General features: G+C 44.3%; 1 protein-coding gene across 1 annotated transcript in view; it reads left to right on the top strand.

Annotated features, from left to right (window-relative positions):
• PCED1B (PC-esterase domain containing 1B) overlaps positions 1-24,582 on the top strand; it is a 121,823-nt gene that overhangs the window by 459 nt on the left and 96,782 nt on the right. The gene's annotated exons all lie outside the window — the stretch shown is intronic.

Here is a 24,582-nt window from a genome sequence, read left to right as displayed (position 1 = left end):
AAAAAAAAAATAAACAAACAAAAAAACCCAGAGTCGTGCTGGCGGCTATGGGACTAGGATTAATTCGGTAGGGGTGGCTACGCAGAAGGACTTGTCCCCTAGAGGCCGTGCAGCCACCGGGGCTCCGGTGGACTGAGATAGCATTCTGGGAAGGCACAAGCAGGACAAGGCCATGTGAAAATGAGGTAGAGAGCTTGAGGCTGGTGGGCTTTTTGATTAAAAATCCATTTTTGTTTGAGGCTTAAACGATGGGATTTGACTGAGCCAAGTGATCCATTTGGCCGCTGTGTTCGGATTAAAAGAAAGAAATGACTGTCCCTAAAAAGCATGCTAACTACAGTAGATTGGATAGGGAACCAATGAAAGGCAGACTAAATTGGGGAGATAGTGAGGGCAGAGAACATGAATACAACGTTAAAAACCAAAGTGATCACCCCACCTCCCAGGCACCCTTAAATTTAGCGAAAACTTCCTGAGTAAGTTTTGGGTATGATCTGAGGGACCTGTGTGTTGCGAGTTAATGTGGCCGGGTTCCAGAATAGCCCTGTGATTTCAGGGTTTTCAAGGGAGGGCAACTTGCTTCCTGTTAGTTTCACTTTCGCTAAAGATTGACTTTTACCCTAGGCATCCAGTGTGCTCCAAGAGCGCATTCTTCACTTCCCCAGAGAAATAGGTTAAGATTTTCTGTTAGACCACACCCCCTGGCTTCTCAAAAAAAAAAAAAAAAAAAAAAAAAAAAAAAAAAAAAAAAACACCAACAACAAAAACCAAAAACACCCTCAGGTTTAAAGCGGTCAAAGTCACAAAGCTGACCGGTAACCTAGAAACGAAATCAGCTAATCAAAGGAATACTACTTAAATGACCAGGAACTGATGCGTTTTGCAGTAGTTTACTAACATACGGATTGAAGGAAATCAGGAAGGCCATTAAACCCGTGCTTAGCACAAAATGATCGAAAATGGGTGTTTTTCAGAAACGGAGAGTGGAAGTTAGGCTATACCAGGGGGCATCCTATCACCCCACGGCATAATCACCCCCGCAGTACACAAACTCAGGTCTATTTGAGACCAGATCTCTGGGCTCCCACGTATGTCAAAGGCAAGAGCGGCACGAAAGGTGTGCATTTACAAGCATGCAGACAAGAAAGCTGACTTTAATAATAGCAAAACGTATGGCCTTACTTTGCGGAAGATAATATTTTTATTTTTCAGAAGTTTGTTGATCTTTATCATCTAACGGATTCCCCATTCTGTTGCTATAACAAAATACCTAATCGGGGTGCCTTTTTCAGAGAACTGTAATTGCGTCCACAGTTACAGAAACTGGCTGTCCAAGGTCATGCCTCTTGCTCAGTCCTACCTCTAGAGATGAACCCACGATACTCACAGCAGGGCAGATAGTAGAAGAGGAAGAGAGGAAGCAAGCACATAGGGGCCCAGCGTGCCAGAGAGGTTCAGAAGCCACATTGTTCTTTTTATAACTTTAGCACCTGTGGTCCCTTGAGACCTTCATTAATCCCATCCATGGGTGAGCCTCCATGAATTGTTGACTTGATATTAGACCCCACCTCCTGGAAGTTTCGAATCCTAATACTGTCACATATGACCAGGCTTCTAGCAAGTGGATTTTGGAGGGACACACTCAAATCATATTCAAACCATAACACCCCTTCTCCACTATAAGGAAGATTCCTGTTTTCTCTGTCATGGTCACAGCTGACACTTGGTTGGTATTTTGTAACATTTTGATGAATGAAACCGACTAACAGAATGCCTCTTCCGGATTGTGATGGTCTCAGTCGGCTGGTTCTTTACATTTCATAAAGCTTGTCTGGAAGTATGGAACTGGTCAGCATTAGCATCCTGGATCCTGGATCCAGCCATGCCTGAAAGCCGCAAAATGTTCTCATTTAACTGTGTTCTCTACTGCTCTCTTTGTTTTGGCTACACTGTTCTGCCTTGTGCTCTTATCCCTTGTGACTGACCTAGTCCAGATGCGTTCAGGGGAGGTATGAGCTGTCTGTGCGCTCTTTTGTGCCAGACTGAGCTGAGCTTGTATACAGTATCTCCCTCCAGCCTGACACTGCCCCTTGACCCAGATGACCAACAGCTGCGCTCCAAGTTGTCTGAAAGTGGGATGTGTTGAAATGGTCTTGAGGCTCTGCTTGAAGAGTTTTAAGTTGAACGGAACAGAGAAGTTTCTTCCTCCAACTTGGAATGAGCTCCAAGACAGATGGCTGGTCCTCTGGTCTCGTCCCAGTGGTATTTTCTCCTGGTATTTCTGACCGTTTGATGGTGACTCTGGTGGATAGTAGGAAGTGGCTTCAGGATGTGGTTTGATTTTGAAGCTAGTGTGCAGAGATGTGTGTGGTCACGTCCACCTTCCCGGTCTTGGAAGGCTCTCCCGTCTGGAGGTGATGATTGAGGTTTCGGGTTCTAGCTCCGTGGTTCCCAATTTCTCAGGCTATGTTTAAAGACTTGAAGGAGGCCGTGATTTGAGATGAGGGTCTCGGGTTCTGGCTTTGTGGTTCCTAATTTCTCAGGTTATATTTTAAAACCTTGAAGAATTAGAGATCAAAGGCAAGACATTATTACAGCAAAAGTATTAGACTTCTCCAGGGTAACAGAACTGATAACAATGAATCCATATATGAAAAGGGGATTTACCAGCTTGGCCCGTGCTACTGTCTTAGTGATATATCATTAGCTGTTTTCATACTGGAGAGGCTGAGGACATGGTAGTCTGTGAGGTTGGATGCCTCAGCAGACCCGGCCTGGCTCTGAAGGTTTAGAGAGTTTCCTGTTTAACCAGTCTTCAGCCTGTTGTTGGGAGCCTGGAGACCTTGGATTCTGGTATTAACAAAGGAATACGGTGGTGGTGGCAGCAGTGAGGTAGATGACCTTGCCACTGTGAGCAAGAGCCAGCAGGCAAAACACTAAGTTTTCATCTGTGCTGCCAGGGGGAGGCGCCCACATCCAGGCTCGGTCTTCTCATCTCAAATAACCTGGTCGAGAAAACAAACCCCTCACAGGTTTGCCCAGCATGCTGTCCTTTCAGTTGATTCCAGATCCAGTTCATCTGACAAGCAAGATTAACCATAACCAATAGCTTTTGCTAATACCAACACTCAACGGGGTTTTCTAGCCTGTGTGTGGTTTTCATGTTCTTTATTTCTTTCGAGTCTAGCAAGTTTTCTGTGATCCACTGAAATCTTCCCCCCTCGTGTGAGTGTGTGTGTATGTGAGTGTATGTGTATATGAGAGTGTGTTGTATGAGTATGTGTGTATGTGAGTGTGTGTATGTGAGTGTGTGTGAGTGTGTGTGTGTGTTGTGTGAGTATGTGTGTATGTGAGTGTGTGTGTATATGAGTGTGTTCTATGAGTATGTGTGTATGTGAGTATGTGTGTATGTGAGTGTGTGTGAGAGTGTGTGTGTGTGTTGTGTGAGTATGTGTGTATGTGTGTGTATGTGAGTGTGTGTGTGTTGTGTGAGTATGTGTGTATGTGTGTTGTGTGAGTATGTGTGTATGTGTGTATGTGTGTGTATGTGAGTGTGTGTGTGAATGTGTGTGTGAGTGTCTGCACGTGCATACCTCATTGCCAGGTAGCATTCATAATTAGACTGTGAAAAGGAGGGTCCTTCAGGGCGAGTTTTCTTAGATTAGGTATACATTATTCAGGAGTTAGAGCACCGGACACTAAGGGTCACACCAGGGAGTCAGTGACTCTACTTTGGGTCCTTGTCTCAGAAGCTCAGAGAAGAAATTCACGGACAAGAAGGGCACCCTTAGGAGGGAGCCTTTTATTCTAAGAGATACAGCCTGAAGGAGATTAAAGATCTATTGCAGAAAGCAGAGCTCGGAAGAGGTTCCAAGGGAGGGGATAACACACTAAACTGTTTGTCTGGGGCTTTTTATAGGATGGCAGAAGCTAAAGAAAGACAGAAGACGTTTCTGCTGTGATTGGTTTATCTCGAGTGTCTCACAAGTGGAGACCCACACTCTGTGCCTGTCCAGCAGGGCTCACAGGCTGCACACCTGAGGCTCTCTCAGGGGAATGATCACGATTTGAAGCCCCCTCTTCATCTCTGACTTGTTTGTTTGTTGTTGACCTTGATGGTCTCTTGGCCCCTCACCCTGGCTGCTGCAGCTGGTATTACAGGGGGTGTGTGTGGTCTTGGACCCCGGTGGGGTCTGCTAGCCATCACCTATTCTCTTCTCTCTTTGTTCTCCTGCTTCCATGATCAACCTGCAGTCTCGCCGTGGTGGGAGCTAACCACTCTTGTGATTACAAAGATAGACCTGCCGTTTTCCTCGGTGACTTCATATCTCTCTCCCATGTACAGGGTGTGGAACAGGTGGAGGCGTTCTTAGAACCGCCCCCCCCCCCAGTGAAACCTGTTATAACTGGCTACATTAGAAATAGGAATATTCGGGAGGCAACAGTACCTTGTGCACATTCCTCCAGGAGGAGGGTCTTTTGGGGAGCCAGCTGCCTGCCAGAACTGGCTCAGGGCCTCACCTTCCTCTCATCTCCTTGGCTTGCTTAGCTAACACCTCTGATACCCCTTTTATCCCTAACCTTTAGTTCATGCTATAATTGGTTTATTTATTTATTTGTTTATTTATTTTTCTCAAGTGTTGACCCAAGGGAAATGTGTGGCTTTGCCCAGCAGCCCCAGAAGTGCACCCACCTTTAGCAACCGTTCCTAGTCTTGGCCGGCCCCTGCAGGTTTGTTTACATTGTTCAGTGTCTGCTAGGGTGGCAGCACCCTGTCCCGTGACTCTTACTATTGGAGATGTCTTTTCAGGAAAGACTCAGACTCCAGCTTGGATGCTGCGCTTTTCTGGAAGCTCCCTCTGCTTGTTTGGAAATGGTGCAGGGGCCACATCCCTGCCCAGGGAGAGCCCAGGTGGTCAGTTCTGAAGGCACTTCCACTCCCTGGGCTTCCTCTTCTTTCCAGGTTGCTGTTGGTAGTCAGTGGAGAGAAAAGTCAGCATTTTAAACATTCGAACTGTCAAATTTAGCTTGTCCTAAATTGCAAGTTCATATTTTAGTATGCTCACGGTGGTTTGCACCAAGTACCACTAAGCCAATATGCACTAAGTAGGTTGTGCCTGTTCCTCTCTTTTGAAGGCTGGATGTGAACTGTCTCCTGAGAGGCTCGTGTGTTTGAACAGCTGGTCCCCTGCTTGGTGTAGGCCCTGAAGTGGGGTTTAGCTAGAGGAAGTGGTATACTGAAGGGGCATACTCCTGCCATGGTGCCTCTCCAACAGGATGAGGTGTACAGCCTTAAATTGTAAGCCAAGGAACCCTCTCTCTTACTTCCTGTAAGGCATTTCTTTACAGCCACAAGAAAAGTAGCTACTCTACCTTTCCCAGCCCTTTCAAGGTTCATCTCACTTCCTGTCTCTGGGGATTTGCCTTTTCCAGCACAGAAGGATTCTTGCGGTGTGTAGCCTTCATCGTACAGCATAGCTCGATTAGCCTTTGTAAAGTTTGAGTGGCATAGGAACCAGCCTGTTGAAGTCCCTGGTTGGTTTAGCTGTACTTGGACGTAAAACAGGGACGGGGTACAGTCCCATTCGTTCAGAGGTTTGAACTCCAAAACTCTGAGACCACTGGGTGATCACAGTGCCATGAGGTTGAAGATCAAGGGTCCGGCAGATTTCCCTAACTTGCCCGTAATCCCCCATGGATTCAGTGGGGATGTGACAGACACGGTTGTCTTAAGTTATTTTATCCTGGGTTTGGGGCAGCAGTATGTCTGTCCTCTGTTGTTCAAGCCTGGGACACTGACTGTCAACAGCAGGTTCTAAGAAATTGGAACAGGTCCGGACATAACTTTTCGTATGCTGTTGCACCGAGCACATAGCCTTCTCAGTTTCCGGGGTGGTTGGTGCCCGTCTATTGCTCTTTCGACCGAAGTGATGTAAGGCATTTGTTAACAGTTGACAGATTGTTTTATCAAGTGTGTAATTTTTTATTTATTTGGTGAGTTTGTTGAGATTTTTGGGTTTTCTTGTTTTTTGGGGGGTGGGGTTGTTTTGTTGAAACAGGGTCTAGGTATGTAGCTCAGGTTGGTGGGGACCTCACTATTGTGGCCCAGATAAGCCCCAAACTCCAGATCCTCCTGTCTCAGCCTTCTGAATATTGGGGCTAGAGATGTGTCAGCAGACATGGCTTAGGCAGTAAGCTGTGGCTGGATAGCAAAGGTTCATGACAACACCTTTTCTAACAGAAAAAGAGGGCCATGTTCTTAATGTGGCTGGCATGTGGGTAAGCACATTCGTGTGCACAGGCATGTGGTAAACATCTTCTCCTGCACACAGCCAGCATCACGTTCTTTATTGTCTCTTCGACTGTGGGTTGTGGCTGAGGGAAAATAAGCGGATGTCAGGGTTGGTTTCTGAACAAAGACCAGGAGTTAATTCAGAATTAGAGCGTACCTGAGGAGTGTGACAGGGCTCACCGGTGCTGCAGTGTGTGACATCACACTGTGCACACTTCTGCTGTCATACTGTGCAGCACCCTTGAAAGCTGCCGAGACACCCTAGCTTAGAGCCAGTGCTATGAACTGCAGTGGTTTTTCTCTGCATATACAAGGCTTTCCTCTTATATAGAAATGTAATGGTCTAATTATGAAAAGGGAAAACATTTAATATTCCCCTACTATAGTTTCTCAGCACACAGATACTGAGTTAGTATGTTTGGATTCTGTTGTGTTAGTTTGTTTCTAAATATTATTGTTTGAACGACAGGCTGATGTTTCATTAAAAAACAATCATTAAGCAAAATGTTGACTTAGGTTTAGGATAGAATTCCTAAAATAGTTGATACATACTTTTGCCATTTTGTGTTATTATATATGCAGAGTTGTTATCATCATTGGTGATTATAAAATCAAAATATCAATCAACTCAAAGGGAAAAAAAAAACATTGATAGTGCTCTGTGACAGTGTCCTTTAGTGTCAAACACTTGCCATGGTTTGAAGATTTAGTTATTGTTTAAATCGAGTATGTGTGTATGTGTGGGTATGATCATGAATTCATGGGCAAGATCAAGTATCTCCGAAGCCCAGAACAGGGCATTGGATTCCCTGGTGATGGAGTTATGACAGTTGTGAGCCATCTAGTCTGAGTACCGGGAACTGATCCCTGGTCTCTGGTCCTCTGCCAGAACGTCACCTAGTCTTTACCGATGAGCTGTCCCTCCAACCCCAAGATCGAACTCAGCCGGTCTGTAAAAAGAGCAACCACCTTTATTACATCACAATGCAAGTTTGTGTTCATCGCCAATAAATAGTAAAATTATATAACAAATGTTGATTCCAGCATGTTTTCAGTTTATATAGCTATGACACACACACACACAATCAGTCGTCTTGTAAAAAGTTATAGGGCAATAATGGGTCATGAATGGGAAAGCTTAAGAAATCATGCTATATTGCTATCTAAAATAATATTGAAGGGTGCAATCTGAGGACATCAAAGTTACAAAATGTACAAAGGTACAATTATGATTCTTATAACACACACATTATGTATATAAATATATGAATTATAGGCTATATATACATTATGTGAACAAATTATGTGGTTTTTAGGATACCCCCTTTCTTTCCTTATCTTGATGCTCTGGTATTCTACAATAGTTTATGGTGAGAAAAGCACAACAGAGAACTCTAGCTGGTTAGCTTCTGGTTAGTCGGGACTCTCATTTAATTTAAAACCCACTTTAGTCTCAGAGAGCCCGGCCTTCCTGTACCTCTTCATCAGGCAGTGACATAACCCCTCAGGTGGAGCGTGATGGAGACACAACTGCCACCCGTGACAGGTGTCCATCACTTACTAAGCTCCTAAGTGTGCAGGGTACCCTTAGATGATTACAGTGATGTGTAACTGATCAGGCAGCCATGACAGCACCGCGCAGATGAGGCACACAGTGGGACAGCACCATGAAGATGAGGAACACAGTGGGACAGCACCATGAAGATGAGGCACACAGTGGGACAGCACCATGAAGATGAGGCACACAGTGGGACAGCACCATGAAGATGAGGCACTTGGGAGAAACAGATTTCCTGCCTTCCCAGCTTCAGGTCAGGACTCAACATCTTTTGTTGAATTTTACTGCAAAACACTGAGCCCTCCCAAGGCCAGTCTTTGAGAAGGTCACATGCTCCCCCTGCCCACATGACCATTTGGTTCTCAATGGGAAATGTAAAAAATGACTTTCCCTTTAATCCTGAAAATGCTGTGTGCTTCCTTCAGAAAAAAAAAAAAAAAAAAAAAAAAAAAAAAAAAAAGGAAGGTGGAGGAAAAATAGAGTCATCAGAGAATTGCCATTCATAATCTCACTGGTAAATTAAAGTTTCTGCTCAGAGAGTAAGTCCATTGGAGTGAGAAACAAGTCAGTACAATGATTCTCTGTCACAGTCTTCCATTGTTAGAAACAGAACTCCTGCTCTCCACTTCAAACTCCCCCTCCCCTACTTCTGCTCCTCCCCTTCCTGCTCTCTACCTCCTACAACTCCCCTCCCCCTTCCTCCTCTTCCTTCTCCTCTTTCTTCTCTTTTAGTTGCTATGTAACCCCCAGCCTGGCCTCAAAACTACCATCTCCCTGCCTCTGCCTTCCAAACGCTGAATTTATAGAAGTGCACATAAATACATTTATGAAAATAAAAACCTGCCCATTTTCTCTCATATTCCAAATTCAGCCTACGGGATGAAGTACGCAGGTAAGAATTTGCTTCTGAAGACCTGTGGGGCTGGTATTATTTATTATATATAATGATGCATGGATATTATTATATATAATAACACATGGCTCAGTGCGTTAGTTTACTGCTCAGGTATGAGGACATGAGTTCAAATGTGCACAACCCACATGCAAAACCAGACAACTCCCCCCCCCCCCAGGCCTGTAATCCCATTGCCCTCTGGAGTTAGTTGGATCCCAGGGGCTCACGGGCTAGCCAGTTTAGGGAAAACAGAAGGCTTTGGGCTCAAATAAAATAAAGGACAAAGAGCTATTAAATATGTTTGGCATCAACCTCTGGTCCTCACAAATGTATGCATGGGTAAACACCCTGCAAACATATGTACACACACATAAACACAGCATGCATGCACACAACCGAAAAAAAATACAGTTTTAAAAACTCAAGTGTGCCAAAACAATATTTGTAATTATTATGGTTACCTCTTAGGGTCTAGAGCATAGATGGTAGGAATCTAATTTTCATTTTTCGAGTTACTAGCCTGGAGGAATCATCTAATTTAATTCCTAAATGCTATTACAGCCTCAAAACTGGAGTCACCACTGTCATTCCGATACACACTGATAACATTTAGAACTCCCAGGTTCGAGAATTTCATGTAGCATTAATTACTGCAGTCTTAAAAAGGTAAATGTGATCATTCAAAGTAACGTCCAATTTGAAGCAAACATCATTGACCGGCGAACGGTAACACCAATGGGATAAGACGGAACTAGGGAGAAAGAGAAGCCTCACTGTTTCTCGGCCGCCAGCAGGACCACAGTCCATCAGTAACTTGCGACAAACACAGGCTTCTATGTTTGGTGCTCTGTGGATAATTTGCCATGGGACTCTGACCTTTTCACTTGCAGTAGTGAAGTGTGACATCACAGTCCCCAGGAGGACTTCTGGGAAGATCACAGGAAGTGGTCCTAAGTGCACTCACACGGTCTAGACAGCACTCCGTCTAGATGGCACTCTGGACTATCTTCCCACTAAACTGCTACAAGGACCCTAGGAAGTGGCTGTTAACCCCCTCCCCCTCCCCCATTTCCAACTGGAGAGATGGCTCAGTGGTTAAGAGCACTGACTGCTCTTCCAGAGGTCCTGAGTTCAATTCCCAGCAACCACATGGTGGCTCACAACCATCTGTGATGGAATCTGATGCCCTCTTCTGGTGCGTCTAAGGACAGCTACAGTGTACTTATATATAGTAAATAAATAAATCTTCAAAAAACAAAAAAACAAATCAATCCTAACAAGAGCTACAGAGCTTAGTTATGAACTGACTGACCTAAGATCGGAGGTAGAGCCTGCTCCCTTACCCCGGCCTTTCTTACCCCGGTTGCAAGCTGAACCCTTGGTGCTAATGCTTCCCATTTAGGGAGTAGCAGGGCCAGCCGTGATTTAAATTCCATTGAGCAAATATTGTTAGTCCTGGCCACACTCCCAGAGCTATAATGTGGCTGCTCTCTTCTAGGAATCTGTATTGTGATTAGGAATAAATACCAGCAAAGACACAGCACGGAGAATGCAACTCCAAGCCGGAGCCGAAAGGCTCGCCCCAGAAAGATGCAGAACTTTAGCTCTTACTTACTGGGCTGACAAAAAAAAAAAACCCAGTTCAACAAAGTGACGAGTATCTGAGTTAAAACATCATTTGGGATAAACTAGTAGTAACCAGAGATGATCAATGCTGTCAGTACTAAGTGACCACGTAGGACACAGCGACCCATGCTTGTAATTGTGATTCTTGGGAGGTGGACCCAAGAAGGTTAGTTGTTCAAGACTAGCCTTGGCTATGTAGCAAGTTTAGGGTTAGCCTGGGCTTCCTAAGATACTGACTCAGACTCAGTTGACAACAAAAGGGATTAAGAAACCATAAAAATCCTCTTCTCCATGACATTAACCCCAAAGATTTATAAGCAAAGGAAATGTATCTCATAGTCTGCACGGTGGGTCCGGAAACACCCTGTAATTAAGCGCCAGATGGCGGCCTATAGAAATGGGGTGATATGGCAAGATGGGCCACAGAATAGTCAAATCCCTGGATTCGGGCCCCGAGTGCTATTTCTCGGCTATGTGATCTTTAGTAAGATGTCAGCCTTCCAGATTCCAGCTTTCCGGTATGATGTAACAGAGAGGCGATTTGGTTTTGCAAAGTTGAGACAGGTGAATAGGACTCAGAGACATATAACACTATAAAAGAGTATTTTTGTCTTATTGCCCTTGGCCTTAGCTGTGGTTTGATGTAGCACAGATGTTTAATAATTGTTTGTTGGACCTAATGGCAAGGTTTCTGTATAAATGGAGCTGAAGAGGTGGCTCCCCGCAGTATGTTTATGCCAATTATGTGTCTCCCTCGAGCCCTGGTCTACCAGAGTACAGCAGGTCCTGGTTTCTCAGCCCACCTTGCTTTCTGTTGCAGATGACAGAAGTCAGCCTGGGCTGCTCAGAAACCCTGGAGACTGATGGGGGTGAATTCTTTGGTGGAGGCCTTTAGTTAGGAATAAGAAGGAGTTGTTCATGTTCAATGGAAAATACCCAAAGGGCATTATAGAAATATGAAAGTCAAACAAACAAACAAACCATCACTCTGGAGAAGAGTTTGACTCGCCGCCCCTTGCCTCCTACACTTCGGAGGGCAATCACCGGTGGAAGGTGTGGGCTTTCTTGGCCGCTGCTGAGCAGAAGCGGACAGGCTGCCAGCGCGTGCTCGCTGACACTCCTGCTCTGTGGAAGCAGGCTGAGGAGAGCACATTACTGTGGCACTTGTCCACATTTGCCTCGAACTAAGACTCTCCACGGCTCAGTTGTGTGTATTGAGGCGGCCATTTGCCGGAGGAGTCTGGGCTTCTTGGCTGTTGAATCAGTGAGTGGTGAATGTGTTCGCCAGCGTGGCAGTGTGGGCCAGGTGGGGCCGGATCAGGAGTGTCAGCATAGCTCCTACCTGCAAAACTAGACACTTCGTATTCTGGGCATCTTTCATCCATGGAGAAGAATGTAAACTAGAACCCAGTGAATATCTACCTGTCCACTCATAGCAAGAGTTCACTGGATCAGAACTCAATTTCCGTCTGGCTGGACGTCGTGCCTGAAAGAAAGCCAAGTGATACACATGAGTGTGTTTAGTGTGAAATAGAAGGTCTTTTTGGTTATGTTAAATTTTAGTGGTATTGTTGTGCCAGGAAGCATTCGTGAACCCCAAAAGACCAATGTAATCACATTAAGGTCTCTTTATTATAATCTCGAGTTTGGGTTTACCGCTGACCCACAGGACGTCTTTTGGTGAGGCAGCCCCGAACCCTGGACAAGGTTTTATAGAAAATGGAAGTAAAGGGATTGAGGGGGGGATCCAGCCTGTCAGGTAGCTAACTAAATGACATTGTAAGAAGCAAGACCGTATACAGTCATAAACAGTCTGGAAGTACCTCTGAAACAATCCGACTAATCTTTGATTGCTAGGAAGTAGCTAGGGAGGAACTCTGGCCAAGGACAGGCCTGGAGAGTACAGGCCAAATTCTCAGGCTTTTTTTTTTTTTTTTTTTTTTTTAAGATGGAAGCCATAAGAGTAGGTTTGGCCTTGGTGTATCAAGATATTATAGTCTTAATGACACAAGACAGACCCCACATGTGCGGACCCCACACGTAATGGTTGAAATCTTTTGCATTTATTGAAACACTGTCTTTAAACTTGCGACCCTTGTGTTAGGGAGAACAAGCCTATTTTTCAATAAACTGGGTTTATTATTGGTAGTACTAGTGGTAGGTGGCGGTGGTTCATTGGTTGGTTAGTTGGTTGGAGCTGGGTCTTGGGTATCCCAGCACAGCCTTGAACTAAATATGTAAGTGAAGATGCTGCAGGATATCTGAGCCTGTTTGTGCTCACAAAGCTGAAGTTGAGGAGCAGGCCACCCACCACTCCCTGTCTTGCAGGGCTGGTTTTGTGCCTGCTAGGCAGGGCACCAACTGAGCTGTGCCCTCAGCCCCAGTGAACCCCATTACACAAGAAATACAATGGCCCCTGATCTTGCCCTGCTGAAAAAAACAATCGCTGTTGCTCTTTAGACTGATCTTTCCTCCTTTGCCTTATCAATACCTTAGCAGAGGAGGAAGAGCCCTGCTGTAAATAAGGTACAGGTGAGGAAGAGGTGTGTGGATGAAGAACCGATTTTGAACTGCAGTCCTTCCTTACATACGTAAGCTGAACTAAACTCAGTGGTTTCCTAGTACGTTGTTAACATATTTTTGAAACGTTTCTGAAAAAGGAGACAAGTGTGATTTCTTTCATCATAGTGCTTTTCCCAGTTCTTACATCACATTGTGTGATTTTAATACTTGTAAAGAACTCTAGAACACAGGTAATGATTCTTTTCAAAATGTTTGGAAGAACTCACTGGTAAGCTATCTTGGCCTGGATTTTCTTTAGGGAGAAATTTCTATTTAATTGTCGGCTACATGTAATTTTTTACATTTATCATCATCATCATCATCATCGTTGTTGTTGTTAGTAGTATGTGTATGTGTGTGTTGTGTGTGTAGTGTGTGCACAGCACATAGGTAAAGTCTGAGGACAGCCTGTAAGAGTGAGTTGTCCCCTTTCAGCATGGGAGTCCCCGTGACTCATTTGGTTTGGGTGTTTGGTGGAAAGTGCCTTCACCCACTGAGCCTTCTCACTAACCCTAGGACTCACTTACAGTACATTACTGAAATAGTCGTATTTTCTGTCTGCCTCTGTCAGCTTCAGTAGGCTTAGTTTTTGGATCAACCACTTTATCCACATTATGAGATTCCTCTGCATAAAGTTATTCTTTCCTCTCAACATTTGTTTTGTATTTGTGTGATCCACAATGAGACTCTTTCATTGCTCTCTACCTGTATTAGTCAGGGTTCCTAGGGGAACAGAATTGATAGGAAATATATAAATAAATTATATATATATATATATATACGTGTGTGCATACACACATATAATGAATATATTAATATATATGTAATTTATTTGTTCATTTTACATGTTTTTCGTTCCCCCCGCTCTGTCCTCTCCTCCCTGTCTCACCCTCTCACCTCACCCCTCCCCTAACCACCCTTCCTTTCCTTCTCAGAAAAAGGGAGACCTCCCCCCGGATATCAACCAGCCTTGGCATATCAAGGTGCCATAAGATATGGTGAATCTTCTTCTATTGGTGTTAAACAGGGCAGCCCAGTTAGGAGAAAGGGATCCAAAGGCAAGCAGTGTAGTCAGAGACAGTCCCCTGCTCCCGCTTCAGGAGTCCCACATGAAGACCCAGCTACACCACTGTTGCGTCTGTGCAGAGGACCTAGGTCCATGCCGTGCATGCTCTCTGGTTGGCAGTTCGGTCTCCATGAGCTCTTGTGTACAGAACTTATCGGAGCAGCTGTGGTCCGGCATAGTCCAACAATGGCTGTCTACTGACAAAACCTCCAAGAATCTGGTAATTGTGCAGTGTGGGTGTCTCAGCAGTCCAGTCTGGTGTGGGAGTCCCAGGGAATTTCTAGATGGCTGCTGGTCTTCAGTCTCCATCTTGAAGAAGCAGGGTTTTTGTTTTTTTTTTTTCCTACCAGCAGAGGACTGGGCAGCCATGGGAGGCGTGAGCTCGCCAGCGTGAGTGAGGACAAGCAGGCAGAAAGCAGAGGCTCCCTTCTTCCTGGTCCCTGTGTGCGAGCTGTTACTAGAAGGCGTGGGGCCCAGGATTAGGGCGGGTCTTCTCACTTCAAATGATCCAATCAAGAAAGCCCCTCACAGACACGCCCAGCTGCTTGGGTGTTAGTGCATTCTAGATGTAGTCAAATTGGCAGCGAAGGTTAGACATCCCAAGCCCACCAGCTCCTTAATAATATGTTTAATTTCCAAACAAAAACAGTAACCCAGTCATAACTCTGCCTAGCATGGCCATCCCACATACAAATGCACACACACATTCTATATGTTAAAATGGGTGGCTGCTGAGCCCAACTCAGGGCTTCCGTGTATTTGGCCTGACTAGGGGCTCTTAGAGAATGAAGAAGAGACAGACAGAAGGACACAGAAAAAAAAAAAAAAAAAAAAAAAAAAAAAAAAAAAAACGTGGTCAGGTAGAATGGGCTCTGTGATGTAGAACCTCGGTACCCTGGAAATGCATGTGCTTCTTACATACAGTTGAGCAGGGAGCCAGGGTTGGTGCGCGCAGCGGAACGGGAGGTGGCACGTTGGGGATAAACAGGAGGCGGGGTTTATGTCATACAGCTGGGTCGAGGAGTGGGGTTCCTCCAGTCTCGGTGGGACGGAGATTATAAGAAGGTGCTCTCAATTTTATATTAATATTTTGAAATTGTTGAGGGTCTGTCATAGGATGTGCCTTTTCGTTTGTGTATATGTGTATGAAGTGAATGTTAACGGGCCACTCGAAGCCGCGAGTTTTGTATCTACAGGGCTCATCTCAGGCGTTATTCTGCTCCTGTGTTCTAGGCACTGGCTGGGTTTTCCTTTTTGCCTTTCTGCCGGTTACTAAAGATATGTTCATCCTTCTCAACGGAGCTGCCGTTTTAGATCCTTTAAAGATTCCTTTCTCTAGGCTACTAATTGCGTAGATGCTTGGGTCCCGTAATATCATCCTGTTCAAACTTCAGGTTGCTAAAAGTGTAGGTCCCGCTTTCATATTTTCTTTCTGATTAGTTTTGGGAAGGGCTTGTTTCTCTTTCCCTTTACATCAAACATTTGTTGTGTTTATAGCATATAATTGGATTATTTTATTTTATTTTATTTTATTTTTTACTGAGGGATAGTCTTCACCTTTTTTTTTCCAGGTTGACTCTGTTATGTTCCGTATAAGAGCTAATGTTTTGGGTTTGCAGTGATCCTCTCTTCATTCTCTGTTATTTCTGGTTTCTACTGTCAGTTTTCCTTGCCTCTTTTCTACTAAAAATATTATTTACTGTTTGCATTCTAGTAGCTTGCAGGTTATGTACGACTTTATTATTTTAAAGTAATTATCCTAGAAAGGCCTGTAGCATACAGCCTTGACTTGCCACAGAATGTCTTAGCCTATTCGGGATGCTGTAACAAAACACACTAAGTTGCATAGCTTACACAGAGTTGTTTCTTATGCTTAGGAGACTGGAGAGTCCCTGGTCACAGGGCAGCAGACCCAGCCCTGTCCTCACCGTGCCTTCCAGCGAAAGATACTTCTCTGGCTGTTTTTATGAGGACCGTGTGCCATCTGTGAAAGGTCCAGCTTCATAATCCAACATTCTAGTTTTATTTCCTGTCACTGGGATAAAATAACCGGACAGAATCAACTTGGAGCAGAAAGTATTTTACCCCACAGCTCCAGGTTAACGGCTCTAACAGGGAAGCCACAGGTGACAGGGACTTGAAGCGTCTCCTCACGCCCACAGTCACGTGCTGGGAGGATGCTTGCCAGTGCTCAGCCTACACACCCCTCTTCACGCAGCCCAAGGCCCAGCCTACGGAATGCTGCCGCCCGAATCTGAGTGGTCTTCAGCCCCAGTTAACCGACCTGATTAAGAAAATGCTCACAGGCCAACCTAATCCAGACACTTCCTCCCTGAGCCTCTCTTCCCAGGGGAGTCTAGATTGTCTCACACTGACAATTAATATGACTACACCACCGCCTGCGAAGAATCCCAGGTCTCATTTTACCATCACCTCACGGGTCAGAGTTCTTGCAGATGGATTTGGGGAACGCAGAAACATTCAGACCATTACATAGAATTATACAATTCATTTGTACTCCTGACCTTTGTAAGACCTTTCAAACCATTTATCCCCATGAGTACTGCGTTCTTGGAATGCAGCTTGCTTCCACATATATAGTAAACTTCCAAGTGCATCACAATTACTGTTTTGTTTGGACAACAGTAAGGTATAAATATCTATTTATCTGTGTGTTTTCCTGTGCTTTCCTTTTCCTTCTTGCAAGTTCCCCGATATTATCTTTCTTCTGCATTGAAGAACATCTTTCAGTTTCTCCAAAAAACATTTTTATTCCTCTTTCGTTTATGAAAGATGGTTTCTCAAGATATAATCTAGGCCGGCATCTACTTTCTTTGAGCCATTAAAGTTGACAGTGTTGTCTTCTGGAATCTGTTATCTCTGTTCATAACTGTAACTCTTAGTGTTGCTTCTTTGAAGATAGCATCTCTTTTGTATTCTTTTGGCTAGCTTCAGGACTTTTGCAAATTTTTGGTTTGCATTGTTTTGACTATGACGTCGTGGCTTGCATTTTTCCGAGTGTTTATCTTGTTTTTTTGAATCTGCACGTTGGTGTTCTTGTTTTGTTTATTCTCTCTGGCGTTTGGAACTGCAGTCACATATGAATATGAACCATTCCACGTGGCAAGTCTCAGGCTGTTGCTTCTGGTCTCTCGTGTCTGTTGCTTCCATGAGCTTTCTGCCGACGGAATCCTAGCTCTCAGACACAGCTTGTGTCCAACCTGCTGAATAACTGATTCGTTCCTTCATTTCAGATATTTTTTTTTTTGAGATGCTTAGAGCCCTCGGATGATCATTTAACGTTTTCAAAACATTATCTCTAGAGAAAGTGCCCTTTCGTTAACTGGTTATATTGTTTGTCATATTTATCACACGCATTTTGCCTTCCTTTTCTGGAAACTCATTCTTAGCTCATCTGTGAGTTAGACAGCTAAGAAACTTAGGTTTTTAATTTTACTTATTTAGTGTGTGTGTGTGTGTGTGTGTGTGTGTGTGTATGTGTGTGTGTGTGTATGTGTGTGTGTGTGTGTATGTGTGTATGTGTGTGTGCAGGAATGCATGTACCTTGGGAGTCACATGGAAGCCAGGGGATAGCTTTATGGAGTCCGTTCTTCATCTTTCTGTGAGCTCCAGGAATCAAACTGAAGTGCTTTACCCAATAAACTGTCTTGACAGCCCCAAAGTACTTTTCTGCCTCTCTTCTTCCCTTCTTCCTTCCCTTCCTCCCTCCTACCTTCCTTGAAGAGAGGCCATTTTTAAATTTCTTGTTTATTTTCCTTATGTGCATCTGTTTTTGCTTGCTTGTCTCTGTGTGCACCTTGTGTATGGGTGTCTGAGGAGGACAAAAGGAGTCAGATCTCCAGGAGCTAGAGTTAAAGGTGGTTATGATGTGAGCACTGGGAAATAAACCCATGTCCTCTGTAGGAACTGCCAGTGCTCTTATCTGCCAAGCCATCTCTCCAGCCCCTCGAAGTTGAGTCCCCTGTTGTGTGTGTTCCACAGCCTTATGCTTGACCAGGGATAACTGTGGGCTGCCCGTATTTAACCTCACTGGGAGAGGATGCCCACAGCGCAGGGTCTCATTTGGTAGCAGCTGTTATTTTAGCAAGACTGTATCTCATGTTGGGCAAGAGAAGCCAAGAGTCAGTGCTCCGGTGTCACCGAGGTCTCAGCACGTGATCTGTGTTCTCACTCCTGCCTTCTAAAAACCTACCTCCCTGTTGATTAGAGACTCTACCCTATATTGTATGCTGGATTAGCATGACTTGGGAATGTAAACAAGCCTTATTAATTGGGCTAATTCATTTCAACAATCTGCTTACCTTTAAAGTTGTTATACTTTATCTTTATAACTAAAGAATTATCTGTTAGTCTATATCTATATTAATATAACATGGTATATATAAATCTATATATAGTCAGAGAAATTAATTCACCTGTATTTACTGAACTTACCCTTTATCTTATTCTCTCTTCAATCCTTGGAAAGAGAGCCAGTCTGCTTGTGTCTTGTCAGCCTCTGAAGCTCTTTGCCCTACCCCTCACACACCATGGACTTAGTCTGTGGGTCAGGGTGAATTGCAAAGTCTGTTCTTGCTTTAGGAAAGATGAGTATTTTAAATCAGACTTGGGGGCTGTTGTTATGATTCAGGAATGGACCACTTGCCTAGCATGCATGAGGCCCTAGATTTAATCCCTCGGGTTTTTTGTTTGTTTGTTTGTTCATTTTTAAAGCATACATTTTACAAATGGAAATTTAGAAATGTAACCATTTCTAGTTTTATTGCTTAGTTGTCCGTTTTGGATATATCTGCTTCTTAAGGATTATTTTAATTTATCCTCCTGCGTACTTTAGAAAATAAACGTGTAACCTACCTATTGTGTAAAGGAGCTTTGAAGGAGAGAAGGCTATCTCTTCAGAGCACAGGCTGCTCTTTCACCAGACCCAAACTCCAGCTCCAGGGGTTCTAACCCCTCTGGCCTCTGAGGACACCTGTGCACAGATACACACTCATAAGAACTTAAAATTATACCTTAAAAAGATTATTTGAGTTGAAATTTAGTTAAATCCTACCTTTAAAAAATGTGTACTCACTCAAGCACTTGCTATGTGCTTGCTTTAGTTATTTTTCTGTCACTATGACAAAGGCACCTTGACATGGTAAGGAAAGGGATTATTTGGCTTACACTACCCATCACGGTCCATCATGGAAGGAAGCTAAGCCAGGAACAGGACAGAAATCTGGAGACAGGAACAGAAGTCGAGACCATGGATGGGTGCTGCTCACTGACTTGCTCCCCATGGCTTGCTCAGCCTGCTTTTTTATGGAACCCAGGACCACCCATCCAGGGGTGCTGCTGCCCATAGTGAGCTGGGCTTTCATGTATCAATCATCAATCAAGAAAATGGCTCACAGGCTTGCCCACAGGATATTCTGATGGCATCTTCTCAGTTGAGGTTCCTTAGTATCAAGTAGACACAGGGAAAAAAGTTATAGTTTCTGTAGAATGATAGTATTCATCCTCTTGGCTAACTCCTTAACCTGATAGATAAAGAGCACAGAGCAGTGGAGGATCATGGGATCAAGGAGCTGACTCACCTTTGCATGCCCTTGATTGTCAAAGTCAAAACCTGAACTCAAGTTCTGAGCTGCCTGGTTCAGTGGCCTATCTGTATCCAGTAAAACTACCTCAAATAACTGTGTGTCTCCCAGGATGAAGGTGCATATGGAGAACACATCCTTCTAAGCACACAGCTTAATTACAATCTCCTACATAACTAATTTCTTTTCTGTACAATTTCAAATCATTAGATTTTAAACAACCAAGCAGGTAAACATCTGCCAAAGGCAAACAGTGAGCTTCCTGTAAGCCATATGGAGAAGAAAAGCAAAGACTCCTATTGTGATGTTTATTTTAGCCCTCCTGCTTGGATCTTGTTTCTAGGTGCTGAACTGAAGTCTAAAGCCTGGAGTTATCATTGTTTATCTAAATTTATTAAGGCTCTGCATATGGACATTTTTTAGGAGCACTAGATTTCAGGAATATTTGGGCATTTAAAATGTGGTTCTGTGGAAAGCTCATTAATGGCCCACCAGACAGTGATTGGTAGAGGGCTTCTGGGGGTGGGCACAGAGCTGTTCTTGCCCAGGTTGTGAGATTAGGTGATAGCAAAGGACTCTCACTGTATTAGTGAATAAATGGATGCAGAAGACCTTAGTCCAGGGCTCCTCACCGTGTCTGTGGCTTCTCTTACCCATCTCTGTAGAAGTGGCTGCTTCCCTGTTACAACAGTGCTCGTTCTCTCTCTCTCTCTCTCTCTCTCTCTCTCTCTCTCTCTCTCTCTCTCTCTCCCTCTCTCCCTCTCCCTCTCCCTCTACCTCTCTCTCCCTCTCTCTCTCTCTCTCTCTCTCTCTCTCTCTCTCCCTCTCCCTCTCCCTCTCCCTCTCTCTCTCTCTCTCTCTCTCTCTCTCTCTCTCTCTCTCTCTCTCTCTCCCTCTCTCTCTCTCTCTCTCCCTCTCTCTCTCCTTCTCTCTCTCTCTCTCTCTCCCTCTCTCTCTCCCTCTCTCTCTCTCTCCCTCTCCCTCTCCCTCTCCCTCTACCTCTCTCTCTCTCTCTCTCTCTCTCTCTCTCTCTCTCTCTCTCTCTCTGTGTGTGTGTGTGTGTGTGTGTGAAACATTTATAGTAGATAGTAGAAGAGGAGTAGAGAAACAGACACCAAATATTCATGCATATTCCAAATATCATTGCACATTATGCCCCATGGAGAAGATAGTGTAACTCTCTCATGGAGAAGATAGCGTAACCAGCCAGCCCAATGCCATGCACGCCACAGGTGAGGATGGGACACTTGGTCTGAGAGAGTGGTTCATGTGTACTGGGACATCTATTCGACCTTCTCTGCTTCCTTCTGTGAGGATGCCTGCCTTTCATTGTCTCCGAAAGTATAGACTAGGCAGCCCTGACCCACCCTTTACCACTGGGGTAGACCTGTGGACGTCCACCTTCAGAGGCTGTCAGGATTTTGAGGCAGGGTATAAAGGCAAGGCCAGGCTGTGGAAACCTTGATGGCCTCATGCTTGGGGAGTGCTAGCTAGCATCAGAGCAAGCCAGAGTCAGGTAAAAACTAGAAATCCTTTTAGCGTTTCTCCCTTGTAACTAGAGGAATTCGAAGTTTATGGAGAGAAGAAAACTGACGTGTTTTTAAAGAACAAAACTGGTACAATCAAAAAAAAAAAAAAAAAAAAAAAAAAAAAAAAAAAAAAAAAAAAAAAACCAAAGACGGAAGCGAATGAGTCAGAGTGCAGTTTGAGTGAAGGACCTCTTTCCCACCTCGGGTGGCCATGGAGCTCGGCTGGACTTTGCCTCTTGCTTGTGGAGCTCTGTGATCTCATTGGCTTTATCTTCCCAGTAAACTCATCGTTTCGACTTCAGTTACTCAGAACTAGAGTTGATTCCTAGCAACCAGCAGCCTCTGGTTAAGGGACAGTCCCTTCTCTCGGCCACCCAGGTCTGTTGGCGCAGCACTGCTCTCTCTCCTGTCAGGAAAGAGATCCTGCTGTCACAGGCTTCTGGAAGCCTTACAGAGGAGCAGGGTGTGGGAAGGGGACCAACAGTCACCTGTTTTGACATGCAGGGTAAGAGGCTCACCTTGCTTACTGTTTGAGCAGCCAGCCCTACGCCCTGCCACAAAAGGCTGATTTCCACCCTGCTTGGACCCTTCCGTTGCTTCTCCGCTCAGCATACAAACTCCTCTGTGATCACTATAGAAACGCCAATAAGGACTGGTGTCTGTCATGGACTTTGCACCTTAATATGACACCTACGAGGCTCAGCGTTCTTTTGTTGATGCCTGCCGTACACACGGTGTAATCTGACTGCTTGTGCGCACCTCTGAGCCTGATGTTCGGAAACATGCCTGTCATCCCAAAGCATGCCTGTCACTTTTTCCTGCCACAATCTCTGGACTGTCACCGTTCTTGAATGTTGAGTCCTGTTAGAATTGTTTAAAGTGCATCAGGGAGACAGGAAATCATTATTAGTTTTTTTCTTGGACAAAGGGGAAGGAGAGAGGGAGGGAAATGAAAAACCTGGAATTGGCTAGACCTCATTTACGATATATTGACTAAGGAAGCCATTGTCAAGCACTAGAAAGGCCTATTTAAGCCAGCATTACCTGCCATCTGGTTACTGTAGTGCCTCAGGCCAGAATCCACTCTAAGCCAGTCACAAAGAAGCTTTCCAGTGAAAATCCAGTAGCACACAGCACATCGGCATTGGTGTAGATTTAAGTATATTAACACAGTGGTCCTGAAGGTCGGTCATGTGAAAGGTATAGCTTTCACTGGGAAAGGGTCCATTGCACACATTCCACCTAAGAGCAACAGGGGGAAGTACAATTTAAAAGATCTGTGCAGAGAACATCAGTTGAAATGGAGGACTATCCAAACACACTGTTTTAAGGATAAGATGGCTCAGTGGGTGGGGTCACCTGCCCGACAACCTGAGTGCTCTCCCTGAGTCTACGTGGTGGAAGAAGAAAACTGACCCTGCCAGATTGTCCTCTGACTTCCATAGAGTGACACACATAAATGAATATATCTTAAAAGGTTTTAAGCACTGTTTAGAAATGCTTTCATTCATAAAGAACTTCTTCTCCTAACAGACTATTATTACTCTTTTATTTCTATTTTCTGTATCATTAGAGGCAAGAGAACTATTCCGAACACTTGGCAACTCACATAGAAGCAAAAGAAAAATGATGTTTTTGGCATGCTTTCGTTCTCTACCATATTATGTCCTTGTCTTTTCTGTACAATAGTAGGATTTATTTTCTAAACATTCCAGCTTTGCAGAATGAGTCACCGTGGATGTTGGGAATCAGATGAGTCATCCATCCATCCATCCATCCATCCATCCATCCATCCATCAAACCATCCTTTCTTCTATCGAGGCATCTATTCATCCATCTATCCTTCTTCCTTCAGTCATTGTCCTTATTTTCCTCTTCTTTTCATATACTCATCATTATATTAAAAAGGATACCAGACAGTCTCCTATTTAAAACACCTTCACTTCAGTTCTGTTTGGTTCGCAAGTAATAAAGTGTAGTTGCTATTATCCTATGAAAAGTGTTGATTTGTAAACTTGAGTCATGCGCAGTCTACCACTGTGCCAATCAAGTGCCTTCCAAATGGGAGATAAGCTTAGGAAGGGAGGGTAGGAGAGAACACGTGTGGGCTGCACTGATGAATCCGCTTCCTCTTTGCTTGGTATTTAAGTAAATGTTGGCTTTAAGTTCTTTGACAAATTTGTTTCAGATAAGGAGATTCTTAAATATAGCTATTTAGGATATTTTATTGTTAATTTTAGGGCACATGTGTTTATTATGTATATTCTTTTCCAGGAAAATACATATAGGTAATAGAGGGGGAAAATTACTGGAAGTGGACTCTGATTGGCTGGCGTTGGCGCCTAGGCATGGGCACTGATTGGCTGGTGTGGGCAGTAGGCGTGGGCACTGATTGGCTGGCATTGACGCCTAGGCATGCGCACTGGGCCTAGACTCAAGAAGTGGCGTTGGTCACCATGATTGTACCAGCATTTTAAGTAGTTGTCACTGATGAGAAGCTCTTGTGATTCTTTTCTTTCAGTAAAAGATTCTCCTGGGCTTCATAGTCCACTTTAATTCTCCTTGACTGCCTTTGTGACTTGTTTGATGAAAGACAGGCAACACACACACACACAAAATCCCAGTCTTGATTCATTTTACAGCCGATTGCTTAGACGCTATTGTATATCCAGCGCAATCGTCATGGATCCCCTTCCCTTGACTTCTTTCATCCTGACTCTGTCAATAGCAGAAACTGTGGGTTGAATAGAAACCTGAACTTATTACTCATTATTCCCAAAAGGAGAACTCAGAAAATATTTGTCTCTTCATTCTAAAGTACCCCAGTATTGACTCCCACGTGGTTATTGTGGAGTTAAATCTGTCTTTGCAATGTATCGTTTGACCACACACCTGCTCATACCCTACTAGCTCAGTGGCCTACCAAAATAATGTTTTTGAATCATTAGCTTTGAATACTTAAAATCAATTTGGTGCTTAGAAAACTCAAATGCGCATGATTCCAGGAGGAGGTTTCCAGATAGAATGTATCAAAAAGGGCTTTTGACACTGCAGAGACAGGGTAGGTTCCATTCCCATTGCCTCCTCCCCACCCCAATACTGTCAGAAATGGTTTCCCCAATCCACACACCGACAGCTGAGAAGGACTCTGTGGTGTCAGGAGATTATGGGTTTCCTTTTAAGGTCAACATATCACATTATTAGGTCGAACCGTAAAGTTGTCAGTTTGGGTGAGAAATAATGGGCTCCTGGCAGTTTCCCGTGGCTCAAGCTGAAGAGCCTTAGTGTTGAATTCTTGCCTGAACTCCACAGCTATGGGGTGGAGTCTTAACAGCCAAGCCTTGGTTTGTGAAATCAGAATACCGCATGCTGTGTGGCATTGACAAGGTGGTTATCAATTACACCTAGATATGCTGGGTCAGGGAGTGTTAGATATTCAGGAAAGCGTTAA

The sequence above is a fragment of the Micromys minutus genome, assembly GCF_963924665.1.
Source record: "Micromys minutus genome assembly, chromosome: 27".
Classification (NCBI taxonomy): domain Eukaryota; kingdom Metazoa; phylum Chordata; class Mammalia; order Rodentia; family Muridae; genus Micromys; species Micromys minutus.
The sequence above is the reverse complement of the archived record's forward strand: the minus strand, read 5'-3'. Positions and strand labels throughout refer to the sequence as shown.